The following is a 16,672-nucleotide window of genomic DNA, read 5'->3' on the forward strand; positions in this document are numbered from 1 at the left end:
AGTTAGAGTTTCTTTTTATAGGTTCCCCTTTTTGCACAAATGCACCTTCCTTCCAAGCATGGCTCACAGTTTCTGAAAGGTCTGCTCTCTTGTGTCGGAAGGGTGTTCTTTTATCCATGAGCAAAGGAAATCCCAATTACTTTCCAAGTAAACCTCTGGCATAGTGGGGAAATTAGCCAAGGTATCCTGGAAACCCTGCTTTCAAAATAAAAATAAATTACAATTCATACTCCTTTTTCTTTCTCAAATCATAAAAAAGGAGTTAGTAGTCATATCTTTGTCAAAGATGCACAATTTTGTAATTTGGTTGTTCTGCTTTAATGTTCTCAGACCCCTTTCCTGCTACTTAATTCCACGTCTTCCAACATTTAACAGATGAAAACTGGGGCAGGAGTGGTTAAGCGACAATAGGGCATGGTCAAGATGATAAATATTATTAATTAGGAAGGAGAACACAAACTATGAAAGGCTGTAGCAGTTTCCTTTTTCATGAGCCTAGACAGTCCCATTTCTGGTGGGTAGTTTCAGCTTCCTAAAGGAAAGGAGCCAGTTTTAAAGGATTAGGTCCCTTTTAGGCTGCACTTTAACCACGGACTTGGAATGCCTTGTTCACTGAATTTAAGGGGGAACTAGACATTTTTGTCTTTAATACACAGACCTGTTTCTCCCCCCTCCCTTGTTTCTTCTGTCTTTTATTTTCTTACCAGAGGAAAATCTATTAAGTAAAAAAAAAAAAAATAGTAGCTGCTCAGTGCTTTTGTTTTTTGAATCACCCCACTCAAAGAGACCACAGTTCTGAATGGGCTACATGAAACGGTCTCAGTAATCCTACCTTTGCTGCTACTTCTTCAAGGCTGCTCACCTAGAAATTTCTTACATGAGGCAAAGCAGCAATGACCTAAAAGTGACTCAGATTGCTAGGTGGGCAAAGTTTCTATGGTCCTCAGGAGATCTCATCTCTTGTTCTGAGCTGTGCTTGCTAGCAGATGCTGGCTAACAGCTATGGAAAACTAGCTACTTCAAACCAGCAATCTGCTTACAGATTGTTTTTCTTACCCAAGTGCAAAGAAGGAACATGCATAGGGCTGCAAGTAATGACTACTCATATCTGCCAGTTGGGTATAGATTGAGAAGCCACTGCAAAATCGCACCTTTCACCAATCACATGTGCTCACATGTGACAGCGTACCTAGGATTTGTGTGTATGTTTTGGGAATATGCAGGGAAAGTGCAATGTCGGAAAAAGTATGTATCTTACAAGCAACATTCATATAATCAATTCTTACCATTAAAATTCCTGAGCATACCATCCAGGTCCCATTCAGTGATTATTCTTGGTGCCTCTTTAGCCTTTCATGTCATGTTTTAAGAGTCACCAAGCTCAGAAGAAGGATACCAGCTTTTACTGTAAACATATCCAATCCAACCACTCCTTAAACCCAAGTAAAACATTGCCAAAGGATTTTTCATTATTTACATCTAATAAAGCATGCAATCAAGTTATGTTTGAAGGAGCCCCTGGTAATTAATAATGTACTTGGAACATGCAGATTAGGTAGGGCTTGAACTAAAGATGGCTGCAGAGGATGCTGTTATCGCCAGTGTTTTATACAAGTGTATGTGCAATCCAGGCTCTCGGGACACACGCACAGCTTGTCCCCAGATCATATCTGAGTGTGTTTAATCTTCCTATAAAGCCTGTCTTTCAGCTTCCTCCACCCAGCAATAAAGTTCCCATGGAGACATAAAAAATAAATACGCTCCTCTCTGGGAGCTAGTGTATGAATTTAAAGAGATTACGCCAACTCAAATCTAGGCCTCCTTTTGTAAAAACAAACTACACCAATTTGGGTGGGAGAGTCTTTGAAAGCCCCAATCTAAATGGCAGGAGGTTCCCAAGGTGGTGTTCAAACATGGCCACACACCTGAGTATCCCAAGTCCTGGGGCCAATCCCATGAAGGAAAAAATTGCACATAAATGTACAGTGGTTGCTCCACATTTGCTGGGGTTAGGGGTGAAGGACCACCATGAATGTGGAAAAAACACAAATAAAAAAAGATTTATTTTTACCTAAGAGAACACCTCTCTAGGAATCTCCAGGTCCTCCAGTGCAACTCTAAGGCCAACATCTCCCAGGACTTGATCAGAGAATCATGCTGAAGGACCAACAAATGCCTAGAGAAGTGGTTTCTCTAGGAACGTCTCAGTTCTCCAGCATGATTCTATGGTTAACTTCCAGCAGAATTGTGCTGGAGGACTTAGAGATTCCAAGAAAGAACATATTAATCAAAACCACAAATCCAATCCACAAAAATCAAAGCCGCAAATGCGGAGGGCCAACTGTACTAGCAACTTAGTCTTGATGGTGGCCTCATCTAAGTTGTAGCTGCTCCTGCAGTATTTTAGCCCTGGAACTGCCCCAATTGTAAGATTGTAAGCCTGAGGGCAGGGAACCGTCCAATTAAAAAGATTGTATGTATAGCGCTGTGTAAATTTACAGCACTTTATAATAAAGGTTAATAACAATAACAATAACAATAACAATAATAATAATATAATTCTCCTCCATTATCTCTGCCCTCCATAGCAACACTGGGTGGCTCTTTAAACATGCATCCCACTGTATCACCCAGTGCCACTGGTGCAGGTTGACCAGATGCCTTAACTGTGAAGGAGGACAAGGCAAAGACAAGACAAAATGTAAGACATTTAAGAAAAATGTAAGACCTTACCAATTAAAACTAATGACACTTGTATTAATGTAAATTAATGCACTTTTAGTCATGCTGAGAATGGAGGACATTTTGGAATTCCTCCTGGACAGAAGGCTGAAATGTAGGACATGTGCTGCAAAAAGAGGACATCTTGTCACCCTGCACTGTGCAAGTCACTCCCTCTGAGATCAGAAATGAGGCATCCAGTGTTAATCATATGACTGGGTGCCTCACTGTGCCCTCAGAGGGAGTGACTTGTGCCAGTGGCACTGGGTGACACAGTGGAATGTGTGTTTAAACAGGCATCTGGCATTGCTATAGAGGAGCACTCCATATTTTCCTGCAAAATGCAGACCAAAAGATGGTTTTTACACTGGTTTAAGGGAGAGAAAGGTGGATTTCATGCAGAACTCACCTTTCATCATGAAGACAGTTCACATTCAAATCAGGTATTTGGCCCTGTGTCATGTCGACAGCTTGCTGTGAGGATGGTGGTAGCGGCGGCTTTATTTGGCTCATGTTGACATGCCCTGTATCTCCCTATAATGAATTTAAGGGAAGAGTCCTTCTGATCATTTGATGACCTTTCTTTATAAAGGGTACAGTCCTGTAAGTGGATACCTTAGGAAAACTTACTATGGAATTGTTTTTTGCAAGGTAAACTTCATGAAAACAATGGATATTATATGCTTTGTACAATTTAAGGTGTGGAATAGGTATTGTGCAAGTGTAACACAAGCAAATTTGGGGTCAATGCACACTTTAGGAACATAAGAAGAAAATACTGTTTGAAATAAGTGGAAAATACTGTCTGAAAAACTAAGTAGACTCAATATGGGCATTTTGTATACTTACAATTGACTAAACAGATTGATATTAGAGTCACACTGCTCACACCGCCATCACATATGGTTGTATATAAATATAAGGCTAAGCCATTATTTATGTTAGCTGTGGTTTGTTGCTTTCATTGTTGTTAATTGCTGTCAAGTTGGCTTCAACTTGTTGCTTTAGCTATTAGTTGTTACATAGTTAAAAAAACAATTTTTTGCAATTAAACAAATTTTTGTTTTGTTGTTGTTGTGTGTCTTCACATAATTTTCAATTTATGGCGACCCTAAAGTAAAGCCACCACAGGGTTTCTTAACAAGATTTGTTTAGAAGGGTTTGCCTTTGCCTTCCTCTGAGTCTGAGAGAATGTGACCTGCTCAAGGTCATCACCCAGTGGGTTTCCATGGCCAAGTGGGGATTTGAGACCTATAGTCATAATCCAGTGTTCAAACTACTGCACCATGCTGTTTATCTTTAGCAAATTACCAACACAAAAATAGTTCATTTTCCCTATTTCTTATATGCTTTTCTCCTATCCTTTAAATCAACTAGTGAAAGAACAGGCAGCCAAGGAATAAGGCAGGAACAACCCATGGATCTAAGTTCAGAAGCCAGAGTTCATAAGCAAACAGAAGACCATGTTTTTTTCATTGTGGCTGGATAACCAACCAGAGTTTGTGTGCAGGTATAGGTTCAAATCTAAGATATGCAGATGACACCATACTACTGGTGGAAAACATCATAGACTTGGAACAATTAGTAAGAAAAGTCAAAGAAGCAAGTGCAAAAGCAGGCTTACTGCTGAACATAAAAAAATGAAAAAATAAGGACCATAGAGGATCTACATTAATTCAACCTTGATAATAAGAAAATTGAAATAGTTAAAGAGTTCCTGTACATTGATCAGAATGGAGACTGAAGTTAAGAAATAGAAAAATACTAAGGCGGGTTACACACCGCCATGAAAGTACGGAGTCAGTCCGTACTAGGGTTAGGAAGGTGCAGTGCTTCCGCACCCCCCTAACCCTAGTACGGACTGAGTCCGTACAAAATGGCAGCTCCCCTTCCACATGGGGGCCGCCATGACGATGTCATGACCGCGCCGCTTCTATATGGGGCGGCGCAGAGGTGACGTCGTCAGTCTGCGCCAGGGCGCTTAGTGCGCCCTTTCCGTGGACCAGGAAGGAGCTCCATTTCGGAGCTCCTTCCTGGTTTGCAGCGCCGCTTTGCGTCGCTGGGCGCAGCCTTCAGACGACTGCGCCCAGTGAAGCAAGGGAGAAAGGGGCCAAGCGGCCCCTTTCTCCTCCTCTCCGCCACTGCAGGGTGTCCTTGGGGCTTCAAGCCCCAAGGACACCCCTTTTCAGGCTGCGGGGAAGCGGCGTTTTGCCGTTTCCCCGCAGCCTGAAAAGCGGCGGATCAGGGCCTCAGTGGCTGCCGTTCTGGCAGCTGAGGCCCCGATACACCGGGGAAAGGGGCGGGTACAGCCCACCCCAAATGGGCGGTCTGTAACCCGCCCAAGAATGGGAAGAGCAGCCATGAAAGAACTAGACAAGATCTTAAAGTGTAAAGATATACAACTGAACACGAGTTAGAATTGTCCAAGTCATTGTATTCCCCATCACCATGCACAGATGTGAGAAGTGGATAGTGATGAAAGTGGATAAGAAGAAAATAAACTCATTTCAGATGTGTTGCTGGAGGAGAATGCTGAGGATACCATCGACAGCCAAAAAGACAAACAATTGGATCCTAGAACAGATCAAGCCTGAACTCTCCTTGGAAGCCAAGATGATAACACTGAGGCTGTCATATTTTGGTTACATCATGAGAAGGCATGACTCATTAGAAAAGACAAGAATGCTAGGAAAAGTAGAAGGTAGCAGAAAAAGAGGACTGAATGCCAGATGGCTAGACTCATTAAAGAGCTCATGGGGATGAATCTACAGGACCTGAGCAGAGTAGTGGAGGACATGGGGTCTTGGAGATGCCTGATCCACAGGGTCGCCATGAGTTGGGGGCAACCTGAAGGCAGTGAACAAAATAGGTTCAGAACCAACAAGCTAGAATTCAACAAATCAATAATTGACTTACTATTATGTATGAATCTGGCCATTGTGGTGAGCCAGTGTGGTGACTGTTGGACTACAACTCTGGAGACCAGGGTTCAAATTCCTGCTTGGCCATGGAAACCCATGGAGTCACACTCTCTCAGCCTCAGAGGAAGGCAAATGTAAAAACCCCTCTGAAAAAATCTTGCCAAGAAAATCCCATTATAGGTTTGCCTTAAATTGAAAACAACTTGAAGGCACAGAACAACATAACATAATGGCACTTTGGAGGCAAAACAAGAGCTGCCAGGCTGGCCTGAACTAACTAAAAACAGGTAAATGCTGTTAATTTCTTAGAATAGTGATGTGAGATATGATGTAATAGCTTTGACCTTTAGCTTCACAGATAACAGAGATGTACACCTCATCACTTCTCTACCCAGTTTCAAAACAGAGTTAAAGACTATATTGTTTAGAGAAGCATTCCCAGAGGTGAGCCCCTCTCTGACCCAGGAAGCCTCCTTTTAAGCATCTATTAAGAAGCCAAGCCCTTCCTCCAGTCCATCTGCCTTGGTCCAGGCCTCAGAGGTAGAGAAGAACTGCTGGACCTGATCCCATTCCCCACCACCACTCCCTTCTCCTTTTGTGTCGTGTCTTCTTAGATTGTAAGCCTGAGGGCAGGGAACCGTCTAACTAAAAGATTGTATGTACAGCGCTGTGTAAATTTACAGCGCTTTATAAATAAAGGTTAATAATAATAAATAGAATAAAGTAATACAATATCTTACAGTATATGGATATGTAGACTGGACGCACTAAGTGTACAAAATCACTTGGTGATATATCAGAAAAAGACAGCAGTGGATGAGGGAGAAAACAAGAAGATTCTGTGCAGGCAAATAATGGCTGAGATTCTACATCGCTTTAGCTAATGTAAATATTTACTGGTGGAGTTACATTATGTAACCCCTATACTGAATACCAATGTATATGGATTAGTGGTCAGGGTGCATGGCATACAACCCATTACACATTCACATTGTGCAAAGGCAATGCATAGAGGGAATGAGCATTCATTCACAGACTATTCTGTGCACTTTAATATGTGCAATGTTCCCACATATGATTGCGTGGTACTGTCCAAAAAATTAAGTCTGTATGCATAGCACAACTTACCCAGAGTATATTACTAACAGGATGCCAATCAGTGTATTGAAATGAAGAGCAAAGACAATTTTTAAAACAACTTTAATGCTTATCAAACAGAAGGTAAACACAACCTAGTGATATTTTTTAAAAGGAAGAGAAGAAAATTAATAATGGAATTACAAAACTAGTCTTTTATTCTTTATTCCATATATACAAAGAAAGGAAGTTACAATACCTCCATACCTAGGTTATTTACTATTTTGTTTCTGTGTTGTTTTTGATGTATAGTGTAAGATTATTAAAAGTATGTGTAGAGGGAGCTGTGGCTGCATGCTTCAGCCTGCTCACCAACCTCCTTGTAATGATGAGAAAAGCTTGCAAAGGAGCTGCAACTGCACTGAAGTAAATGTGGTTACAATTAGAAAGCTGCATGTGATGACTGGGCACTCGGCCTAATCATGACTCTTGATCTCATTATGCTCTTAAACTGTGAGTGCAGTTGGATGACATACAGTTCATTTACACCAACAGGGAAAGACAGTGGTGGGAAGTGTGGGGCTGGAAAGTACTTCCCTGGCTCCCTCTACCCAGTTTCAAGAAATAATGCCTGGAGAGAGTTCAGAAAAGTTGCTTTTCTGGATGACAGCTCCCACAATCCAACACTAGCCATGCTGGTTGGGAAATTCTGGGAGCTGTCATTTAAAAAAAAGTGTTTCCAAGTGCTAGGCCTGAATAGGGTTGTAGAAACAACTATATCATCATCTTGAAGGAAGCTGTTGTAAAAGACGTCTAATTTCTAGGCAGCATGAAAGGAAAGGTTTACCCTATGTGTTTTTGTCCAGGATGCAACAGCTATCCTGTATGCTGTCTGTCATGGATATACAGATGAATCTATGGAAATAGAAATAACATTTAGCAATAGCATTTACATTTCTATACTTCTTACCATACTGCTAAGTATAGAACTCAGCACTCTCTAAGCAGTTTACAGTCTGTAGGCCAATTGCCCGCAACAAGCTGCGTACTCATTTTACCGACCTACAAAAGGATGGAAGGCTGAGTCAACTTTGTAGCCCTGGGATTGAACTCACAACTTTGTGGCTGCAGTACTGGCATTTAACCACTACACCACCAGGGCTCCTTACTGCGCCACCAAGGCTCCAACTACGGCTGCAAGAAAGATGAGCTGAGATGGGAAGAACAAAGTGCATCTCTATCTTTAGGTGTAAATATCAGCCAATTAATTGTGCTTATTACAAAACCTGTTCTGTTACATGTGTTTATTACAACCAAACATCTGCTTGACTTTCTTACCAAACCAGCAAACTGTCTAGAAACAGCTGATTCACCGCACTTTCAGAATGCACAGTAGCTATTTGAAAAGCTTTGTTCATTGGCCACTAGCTCATGATGTGTTAAATTTGTGGTCCCCATTAACAGAACACTACCAGGACTAAATCATGGTAAGAGTGGGAAGAGGGGAAAGCATGATCCTGTGCATTGTGGCAACTGTACACATCAGGTTTTTGACAGACAGAATAAGAGCTAGCATGCACACTGATCTCAAATGCTACCCCAGTGTCCAACCTGTGTACAAGAGTCAGAAGCAATTCTAAGAAGAGACTGCTCTAGACATCAGTTTTTGGGTGCAGATGTGGGACTCATAAAGTGGGAGACAAAACTGACCCAGGGTTGGTCTAAGACATTCTGATGTATAAGAAAGGCAAAGGACAAAATGGTAACCTTCTCTCCCAATATATTACATATAGAGAAGCCACTTGGACCTTATCTCTACTCTTAAGTTCAATGCTGAATTGTATTTCAACACCAGCAATGGGACAAATCCCACCACCACGCCTGAGGCTGTTTCAAGTGGTGTAGCCCAAGGCTTATGGCATACACAACTCTGTACACCAAGAAAGAGCTCATCTGCAGTACTGCATTCAGTTTTGGGCACCTCATTTTAAGAAGAATACAGAGAAGCTGGAGCCGGTTCAGAGAAGAACAAGGATAAGAGATATGGAGAACAAAATATATGAGGAAAAGTTGAAGAAACTGGGCATGTTCAGCTTGTTAAAGAAAAGACCGAGGTGCAACATAATCACACTCTTTATAAACCCCAAAGGTTATCACAGAGGAGGGGCCAGACCTGTTCTCTGATGCTCCAAAGGGTAAAACTGTGTCTAGTGCTTTTAAGTTACAGGAGAGTATATTTCAATTTAACATTAGAAGAAACCTCTTAACAGTAAGACTGGTTCAGCAATGGAACAAACTGCCTAGAATGTAGTCTTTTTCTCTGGATGTCTTCAAAAAAGTGTCTGCACACAGCTACCTGCTGGGGATGCTTTATCTAAAGATCCTACACTGAGCAGGGGGATGGACTCTATGGCCCTTATGGCTCCTTCCAACGTTCAATTCTATAATTTGGTGGTGAGTCTTTTTTTGCTTCCAGGAAAGTGGAGGGAAAACATTTTTCACTAAGATAAAATTATGTTACACTTCTGACTTGTGTCCAAGGACAGTATTTCAGTGAGCCTGTCTGAGTTTTAAGATATTCAGGGAAAGGCTTCCTCTTGGTTTGATGAAGACACTGGATAGAGTCTTTTTGGTGACACACACAGGTTGTGGAACTTCCTTGCACAGGTTACCCCACTCTCCTCTCTATCCACCGGCACCGGCAGGCAAACACTTTGTTACTTAGCTAGGCTTTCAGCTCCAGAAACCCGTGATAGGGTTGCTTTATGGTTGCCATAAGTTGGAAATGACTTGAAGGCACACAACAACAACAACAACAACAACAACAACAACAACAGCACTTCATGTGGTAGAAGGGGCTTTTAATGAGGCTGTACATTTAATTTTAAATATGTTTTAAACTGTTTTAACTTAGTTGTTTTTAATAGATTTGTTTAACTGTTTTTTTAATTTCTGTATAAACAGATTTTTATTTGTTTCTTGTTTTGATTGGATGTAAGCTGCTTTGGGTCCTGTGCAAGGAGAAAGTCAGGATACCCCCCCCCCCACACACACACGGTACTAAATCCTTCCCACCTTCCCGCTGTTGTTGTTTTTACCTAACCACTTTGACAGGGGCTCTGGCTGTCAGGCTTGGAAAGGCCCACTACAGATGCCACTGGAATCCTGCCGCTTGCTGTTTCCATCAGCCATTCCTTCTGTTTCCTGGACATCTCTTCCTAGTGGACAGCAGAAGTACATTAGGATGGCAGCTGAGTCATCCACAGAGCTAGAGTGGATGGTTATTTTATACTTCTGTCACCATGCAATATATACCTGATGTTGATTCTAAAATGGTGGTTGCCCACCACAGATCAGCACCAACTTTTTCCCATCCAAAAGCCTTTCCAGCTGCTGAGTGAACACTTCTGAGGGTCGAGGTGAGTATGAGCAATTGCTGGTGGCAGCAAACTACATCAGTGATGATAACAGCTACAGCAGTCCAGGTTGGCACCACCAGAGGGGAAGGCACCATGCTGACAGGCTCACTGAAGTCTGGTGTAAGCATCAGTGTGCACAAATGTAATGTCTTCAGAGTACCAGGACCATTATCCTCTGCTATCCCAAGGCCTGTGATGGACCTGGATTTTCCCTGAAGGTCAATGAATCACTTTTTGTTGTTACTTTCACACATGTGTGCTCACACCTAATCACCCACTATATAGGAAAATCAAGAGTTCATGTGCCTTGTAGGTTGGGAGTGATGAAAGTGGTGTTCCAGGAAAAATCAGGTAAGAGGCACAGGTAAGACTGTTGAACCAAGTCAGGCATTCTCTCCCCCCCCCCCCTCAGCTTATGAGGTTTGGTCCCTTTATTCCTTTACTACCAAGTATCTTCATGAAGACCATACCATATGCAGCTAATACTAGTTTTTCACATGAGAATTCCTTTTCCTGTTCCTTCTCTCCTGACAGGATGACTATGACACCACTTTAATTGCCGTGGCTCAATGCTATGGATTTTTGGGAACTGTAGTTTGTTGCATCGCCAGAGCTTACTGGATTCAAACTGAGGTCTTTTTGCAATGAGTATGCAACCTATCAGATTCTATTTTCCTTTTTAAATTAGCTGTTGTTGTCATTAAGAATATAATCCAGTTGGGTGCTTGCTTCTAATTCCTTCATAAAACCACATTTCAATAACATCTTTCTCATTACTTGCTTAATTTCATCCCCCCCACCAGGATATTACACAGAAGCTTTTCTTTTCCTCCCCCCACCCACAAAACTCTAATTGCTTGGACTGTCTTGTTCTCAAACTCTTCTAGCCATAATGTACTTTCTGCATCTGCCAAAAAGAAATTAAAAAATAAAACACAGCAAAGTAGTCCAAATGAAACATCTTATATGACAGATGAGAAATTAAGCAAGCAATTATGGGAAAAATATATTGATTTTTTAAAAAAATTCCACACACACACACGCACACACACATATATTTTCAGGGGCAAAATGCTGGCACAAGAACTTTAAAATACCTGTACTCATGGGAGAAAAGAGACAAATAGAAGTGACTTCACAATTCAACCTATACTGACAACTGGGGTGCGAAATATAAAAATACGCCTCTGCTGTAAAATACATTAGCAGCGCAAGCATATACATAGCTATCTAGAAGTTAAACCTTATTGACCTGAATGGGAATTACTGCTGGATAAGGATGAATAGGATTATAGCCTAAATATCTCCAAATTAGGCAACTTTTAATATTTCTTCAAAACTATTTTTCTTTGTCTCACATATAGGTCTTCTTCTCTCCTGCTAGTAAGAAAGGATTGTGAGTGGGTCCATTCACACTACCCAAATATTGTATTATATTCCACTTCAGCAACCATGGCAGCATCCTATAGGCTCCAGGGGATTGTAGTTTGGTGAGGGACTAGAGCTCTCGCTGAGAATCCTAAATCTCCCTTAAACTGTGAATCCCAGGATTCCATGGGATGTTACCATAGTAGGTGAAGTGTAATACTGTGCTATAATTGTGTAGTGTGAATGGGCCCAGTGACACTTGGCCTTCAAATGCCAGCAGCAGAGACCTCACTGTCACACAAGCTCTTTCTGTGAACCATATGGATGGTGACCCATGGGATTTCTTGTAGGAAGGGAAGAGCTGTGTATGAATATGTATGGATGGTTGGACTTGAGATCTCTTCCAACTCTATGATTCCATGATTTTATAATTCTATGTTCCAGAACAAACCTAATGAGTTAATTAACTAGTTATTTTTAAGCTCTAGGAACAATCCAGCATGGCTTACTGCAAATGCATTCACAGTTAGGTGCAGTAGCAATATTTCTCAGCACTGTCCCTCGACTCCAGCATTTTGTTGATGATATCCTGTTGGCTCTAATAATAATAATATAATTTATTTATTTTAGCGGTCTAAGCACAACTATGATGGCTTGGACCTGACCCAAGACATTTTGCTGCCTGAGGTAAACACAAGATGGAGCCTCCACTCCTTCCTTCTATGCACAGCTGTCAACCAGACTGACAGTTGAACTTTTTTTCACCACTTGTGATATGAAAACACCCTGCATCATAGGGAGGGTAGCCACTTGAGGGGACACAGAAGACAAGTTTATACAGCATACTCAACTGTGCCTAAAAAAAAATGCCCATTTCTCAGCCCTCAGCATCTGCTACCAGCAGGGCCTGATCCCACTCTGATTCACAGTACATATCCACAGATTCCCCATATCCACAGATTCTTTATCCATGGATTCCACTATCCACAGCTTGAAAATATTGTAAAAATATATAAATTCCCAAAAGCAAACCTTGATTTTGCCATTTTATATAAGGGACACCATTTTACTGCACAATTGTATTTCATAGAATAGAATCATAGAATCGTAGAGTTGGAAGAGACTGCAAGGGCCATCCAGTCCAACCCCCTGCCATGCAGGAAATCCAAATCAAAGCATCCTCAACAGATGTCCACCCAGCCTCTGTTTAAAGACCCTTAAGGAAGGAGACTCCACTACACTCCGAGGGAGTTTGTTCCACTGTCAAACAGCCCTTACTGTCAGGAAGTTCCTCCTAATGTTGAGGTGGAATCTCTTTTCCTGGAGCTTGAATCCACTGCTCCAGGTCGTAGTCTCTGGAGCAGCAGAAAACAAGCTTGCTCCTTCATCAATATGACATCCCTTCAAATATTTAAACAGGGCTATCATATCACCTCTTAACCTTCTCTTCTCCAGGCTAAACATCCCTAGCTCCCTAAGTCGTTCCTCATAGGACAAGGTTTCCAGACCCTTCACCATTTTAGTCGCCCTCCTTTTTTAATTCTGGTGCCCAGAACTGCACACAATATTCCAGGTGGGGCCTGACCAAAGCAGAATACAGTGGCACTATTACTTCCCTTGATCTAGACACTATACTTCTATTGATGCAGCCTAAAATCGCATTGACCTTGTTAGCTGCCGCATTGCACTGTTGACTCATGTTCAACTTATGGTCTACTTGGACTCCTAGATCCCTTTCACACAGTTTCATTCAGCCAGGTGTCCCCCATCCTATATCTGTGCATTTCATTTTTCCACCCTAAGTGCAGAAAAAATTTAATGGGACTTGAATATCTACGGATTTCGGTATCCAGGGGGGTTCCTGGAGGATGCCAAGGGCCACTGTAGGGACAGCCCTGAGTTAGACTTTCCAGTCTGAAGTGCAAACTCAACAATTTAATTCTGATTTCTTGGGCTTCCTAAGTTTCCACACGTAATTTTGTTTGTCCCCACTTTTTGCCCTGATAAACCACAATCTCACGCTAACCTCATGACTCACTTCCCAATATCTTCTTACAAGATGATGTACTATATTGTGTCTGAGCCTGTCTCTTGCAACACATTTGGTTATTAGTTGCCAGTTTTGGAATTATCACTTCTGGAATTAGTAGTGAAAAAAACGAGAGCTTCCCCACCCCTGCAGTACTCTATATTCAGTGGGTCTGTCATCTTCATAATCACAGCAAGAGAAATGAATGCCAATTTGACCCTTTTTGTCTCCTCATTACCCTCCTGTTCTCTGTCTGGAATTGCAGTGCCTGTTCTCATTTCCAGGAGGTGCTTGCATATTTTTTTTAAATAGCCATATCCCATTCTTGGCATCCGAGAAACATGTTTTTCCCAGATGGGTGCTAATTTTTCTTTTAGCCAAGGTGATCTTGGAAGGATGCTGGATACACTTCAAATTGCTCCTGCCTTCCCATTTATCTTGTTACAAATTATGTTACCTTTGCCAGCAGTTTCTAGCCTGACCGAGGGCTTTTAGCTGGATATCTTCTTGCAGCACTTTGTCCTCCAAATTTGTAATAGTACCAATGGACCATAAACGCATACTCCCTTTACTCTTCACACTTTCTTTTGCTATGTTAAACTGGCATTGTAGCTGATGTGTAATTAGATCATGCAACAATTCTGTACTTTTTGATGTCAATATTTGATTTTCTGATGACCAGCTACATATTGCACCCTAATACTACCAGGGAAATCCCATGGAGCATGCCACCATGTCAGTGGTAGTCACTGGGTTTATATTACTGCTAATCTCCAATAAAGGTCTCATAGGATCATGGGAGAGGGTCTGCTTGGTGGCTGCTCCTAAACTCTGGAACTCCCTTCCTAGAGAGGCTAGACATCCTCCATGGTATCCATCAGATGACAGGCATATACTTTTTTGTTTTGACATACTTTCGAGGAATCGACTGCATGGGGGGGGGGGGAGTTTTAATGATGTGCTGTATTATCTGTATGTTTTGTTTTGTTAATGAGTATGCCTTTAAATTTCTTTTGATTATGTTGATAGCTAATACACACACACACACACTTTTGTATATTTTTAGTAGTGTGAATGCCTTGAGTGGCATGGCTGAGAAAAAGGTAGGACATAAATATGTTATAACTATAGACACTCTATCCTGAATGTATGAAGGGAAGGAGCAGGGCTGTGCGGCTGGCTACTTCCCCTGACATCAACTGCCCTAGTAATCCTCCCTCCTGATCTTGATGTGCAAAAATGACAGTGAGTATCTACACATATACTGCAGTGGCAGCAGCTGCAAGTGAACCACCATAGTGGTCAAAGTTAACATGGGCAGACCAGAGCTTATGCTGCTACCTGCCAATCATGATATAATTTGCTGACATTACACCCGTATGCAGTTGTCCCTCCTAACTCGCGGATCCGAGATCCGTGCCCTTGAATATCTGCGGCGGAGTGACCTCCACTGTTTGCAATGACGTGCGTGCCTGGTGTGTGGCCCTGGGCCACGTGCCCCAGGGGCATGCTCCATTCAAGCCTGTGAGGGTTGAATATGCACGAGCCTTCATTTTTGCAGGGAAGGGGGTCTGGAATGGATCCCCCACGAAAATGGAGGGCCAACTGTAGTGCTGGTATTCCACTTTAACTGCTCTGGCTCCCTCCAGTTGCATTTTGGGGTTTGTATTTCAGTGAAGCCTAAGAGCTCTCTGGCTGAGAATTCTAAATGCCCCTCCTTAAACTGCAAATCCCAGAATGTAACAGGAGGCAGCCAGAGCAGTTAAAGTGGAATAGCAGCACCATAAGAGTGTAGTGCGGTTATCAGTTCTCCAGATTAACCCCGCATACAGAGCACCAATAACTGCAGAGCAACAAGGTGATTGCTGCAGTGTCATGGCATCTCCTTAGTACACACATAGCCTCCTATTCATTCACTCCTAGTGGCATGAGCGTTGGAATATGTCTCTGGAGACCAGGGTTCAAATCTCCACTCAGCCATGGAAATGCACATTTGGCAAATCACACTCTCTCAGCCTTAGAGGAAGACAAAGGCAAACCAACTCTGAACAAATCTTGCCACCCTGGCTCTTGCATTTACGTTGGAGGCTTATGTAAAAGCCTGCACTAAAATCTGGAAAATGTTATTCTTGATTATACACCTCTGCAAATTTTAGACATTCATACCCGTATATACTCGACTATAAGTCGATCTCATGTATAAGCTGAGAGCAGGTTTTTGGGCCATATTAATGGATTTTGATATGACTCATGGATAAGTTGAGGGTAAAACTTGGGCGCATGTAATGAAGCATGTAAAGGATGAAGCAAAAGAAAACAATGCCAAAGAACTTACAAAATTTCAGCAGGCATCACTGTTTGTACTTATACCAAAGGCTGGATGGATGAGAGAGTAGAAGGGGGGCAATGCTTCCAGGGCATATGCATGCATGCATGCATGCATGCACACGCACACACACATGTGACTTAAAACACAGTATTTACATTGACCCATGGATAAGTCGACTCGTGTATTTTGGATCAATTTTTTAACCCAAATTTCTAGACTTATACATGAGTATATACAGTACATCCTTTATAAATCAGTTGAACAAGGAGCTATTCAGGAGCCTTTTAGTGGTCGGAGCCTTGGTCTTATAGTGGTTTGGGAGGGTGTGAGGGGTCTGTGCAGCATCCAGATGCAGCTGAAGAAAAAAGCATCTGTCTCCATTCAGAAGACAGCTTGCAAAAGTGCAGCCAGATGCTGCCTGGCTTCCTGACCCCTGCCAATAAATGACTGAGGGTGCATGCACTTGCTTGTCTTTTCAAGCAGGTTTGCATGCTCAGGCAGTAGTAACTAGGACAGAAACATGTGGGTAGACCCCACACCATATAGGGTCTTGGCTAACATAGGCGCTTTACAGACCACCTAAAAGGGTGGTCTGCCAGTGCCCGTGTTTGTTGCGCGAGAGAACCACAGCGGACAAGGCTAGATATTTTATCAGCCAGAAACCCTAGCAATAAAGCAACATGTAAAGTGAAGCATACATTTCACATTTGCAAATGGACAAGAGAAGTGTTTTGGCTCCTTTCTTCTCTTATCCCCTCCATCTATCCCTTGGATCTAGGGCCTGTTACAGACTGCCAAAATAAAGCTG

This window comes from Sceloporus occidentalis, unplaced genomic scaffold, assembly GCF_023333645.1.
Source record: "Sceloporus occidentalis isolate IW3139 unplaced genomic scaffold, rSceOcc1.0.p SCAF_1, whole genome shotgun sequence".
Lineage (NCBI taxonomy): Eukaryota > Metazoa > Chordata > Lepidosauria > Squamata > Phrynosomatidae > Sceloporus > Sceloporus occidentalis.